This window comes from Pleurodeles waltl, chromosome 5 (genome assembly GCF_031143425.1).
Source record: "Pleurodeles waltl isolate 20211129_DDA chromosome 5, aPleWal1.hap1.20221129, whole genome shotgun sequence".
NCBI classification, from domain to species: Eukaryota; Metazoa; Chordata; class Amphibia; order Caudata; family Salamandridae; genus Pleurodeles; species Pleurodeles waltl.
The window spans coordinates 1,603,664,200-1,603,666,863 of record NC_090444.1 but is presented as its reverse complement, the minus strand read 5'-3'; the positions used below and the strand labels follow the sequence as shown (position 1 = coordinate 1,603,666,863).

The 2,664-nt window shown below is 42.8% G+C and overlaps 1 pseudogene; it reads right to left on the bottom strand.

Moving 5' to 3' along the window:
* Positions 1–994: 994 nt before the first annotated feature.
* On the bottom strand, positions 995–1,175 carry LOC138297645 (U2 spliceosomal RNA; annotated as a pseudogene).
* Between the last annotated feature and the right edge of the window lie 1,489 nt (positions 1,176–2,664).

Sequence of the window (2,664 nt, the reverse complement as noted above, 5' to 3'; positions counted from 1 at the left end):
AGCGAAGGCCCAGTGTCCCCGGAGGTTCGCTCAAAAGCGTCCTCCTGAAAAACCCTCCCCCTTCCTTTCCCTGACCGTTGACTGGCCTTTCGCCTCTTTTCCCCATCTCTTGGCAAGAGCTCAGCCAGTGGCGAAAGGAAAAAAAGAGGCCCTGGCGTCAGGGTGTCTCCCGGCTCCCAGAGTTCTCAGCAGTCGCCTCATTATGCGTCCATTAGCATACCCACGTTGCCCAGTTTCTAGTTTTTGCATGCCCCTCCCCTTCCTGTCCACTGGGTCCAGCCCCTGGGTCGGAAGGTCGGGCACCCTGGACAGCAGCCTGGCAGCAAGCGGCCGGCACCTCGCCCTCGCTTGCCCAGGACTCTGCTTAGGCCTATAGATAAGGCTCGGCCGTTCGTGGACGGGTGGGGGCGGGCAAAGAAGGAAAAGGGCTCTATCTTTTCCTTCTGCCCGGAGAAGACATGGACAGTGTCCACTTCTTCTCTTCTGCCAAAGGCAGCTGCCCCCCGCCCCCTCTCTCTCTCTCTCTCTCTCTCTCTCTCTCTCTCTCTCTCTCTCTCTCTCTCTCTCTCTCTCTCTCTCTCTCTCTCTCTCTCTCTCTCTCTCTCTCTCTCTCTCTCTCTCTCTCTCTCTCTCTCTCTCTCTCTTTTACCTTTCCTATCTTGCTCTTTCTATCTCGCTCCTCTTCAGTGGCTGAAAACGCGGTAGATGAAGAAAGGCCTCTTGCCCTCTGCTTTGCCTCTTTTCCATCACTCGCTACCCTGGGAAATGGATCCAAAAACAAAACACTGCTGAAGAAGCAGTCTTTTTCTGACATTTTTCTCCAGCAAAGTGAAGCCTCTGAGCAGAGGACAACAACAAAAAAAAAAAAAAGGGGGGGGGGGGAGTCAGGGAATAAAATACCACAGAAATATAAAACGGAATAAATAAATAACAACATAAATAAAACAAGACACGGCTGCCACAAAGTGGCCAGGTTGGTTTTATTTACACACAAAGACATTAGCGCCACTTTACAGAGAGATAGTGAAACGCTACTTTTGCTTTTCAATCTTTTTTTTCAGCTCCTATTCCATCTCCCTGTTCCAAAAATCAATTTAATATATGGTCCCCAGATAGAGGACGTATCCGATATTAAACTGATAAGAACAGATTTTTTTTTGATTTTCCAAAACAATCTTTATTGAGATGAATAGACAGAATATTTACAATATATACATAATATAAACAGTAATATAATCTTCAACGTGCATTTCCAACATCGAACTGGTTTTAGACAATCATTTTATACAATATAGTCACTTCATGTTATCCAATCTTTCCATTTTGCAAGTTTCCAAAGCTCCATTGCTTGGTCTCTTTCTAAATGTTTACAATCTAAAAAATAATATGTGCGGATTTTGTCTAAACATAAAATTCTACAATCAGAAACCGATAATTCTTTGTGAGAAAACAATAAAAGATTCCGTGCAATCCACAAAGTTTCTTTGGCACAGTTTAACAGTCTCCAGGTGGTTATTTTCTGTGATGTAGATAATACAGGAAGAAAACCGTACAAGACCATATCATAATTTAGAGTAGTAAGTTTCGTGATTCCTTTGATGATGTGAAGTAATGAGGAGCAAAAGTTCCGTGCGAAAGGACAGTTCCACAGGAGGTGTACTACAGTCTCTTGTTTGGAACAATTGTTCCGAGGACATTTTGGTGATGGGGCCAAACGTCTTTTGTGCTGAAAAGATTTAACCGGTAGGCACTCGTGTGCGGCCATCCATGCCAAGTCTTTCTGAGAGTTCAAAAGTCCTTTATGGCCAATCATGGTCCATACTTGTTGTGACTTTTGGTCTGAAAAACAGCCCAAAACTAAATGCTCTTCTCTTGAGTTCTTTTTTGATGGCGCAATAGGTTCGATTCTGTCCATCTGCTAAAATGTCTCTGATTCGGGGGAGCTGTAACAATTTTCCCAATGATGTATAATACGGCGGTGGATTTAAAACATGTGGAACATTGTTGTTCATTTCACACAGTTTGTAGCGATGCAAGAAAAATGACATGTAATAACGAGTAAAGCATGCACCGATATGTTGTCCTTCATTCATACTTTTTAACGTGCGACATAATAATTGACATGCAAAGACAATGGATAAATTAGGCATGCCTTTCCCTCCATTAGATACATTTGTAAAGACTTTTTGGCGCCCCAATTTAGGATCTTTTGACAATGTACTAACGTTGGTGCTGTCGGAGGATAAATCATTGTTATAAATAACATTATGGGTAATAAGACAGTCTTAATCACAAGTATTTTGCCTTCAAAAGACAGTTTTCTGAGTTTCCACAGGGATATTTTTGTATTCAGTTTCTGTACACATTTCTCCCAATTAAGTTTTCCAGGCGTAGTATCTGAAAACCACACTCCTAAGATTTTAACCGGTTCGCGAGTGACTTGAAAAGGGAGTTGTGCAAGGTTATCCCATGGACCCATTGTAAGGCAAACACTTTTGTCTAAATTGAGATGTAGAACAGACACCGTATGAAATGACTCCATTTGTGCCCATACAGTTCGTACAGAAGTAACATCGGTACAGATTATTGTGACATCATCCATATAAGCAATACATTTTGCCCTATTTCCCCCACCCCCTGGCACGAAAGCTCTGTGGATATTGG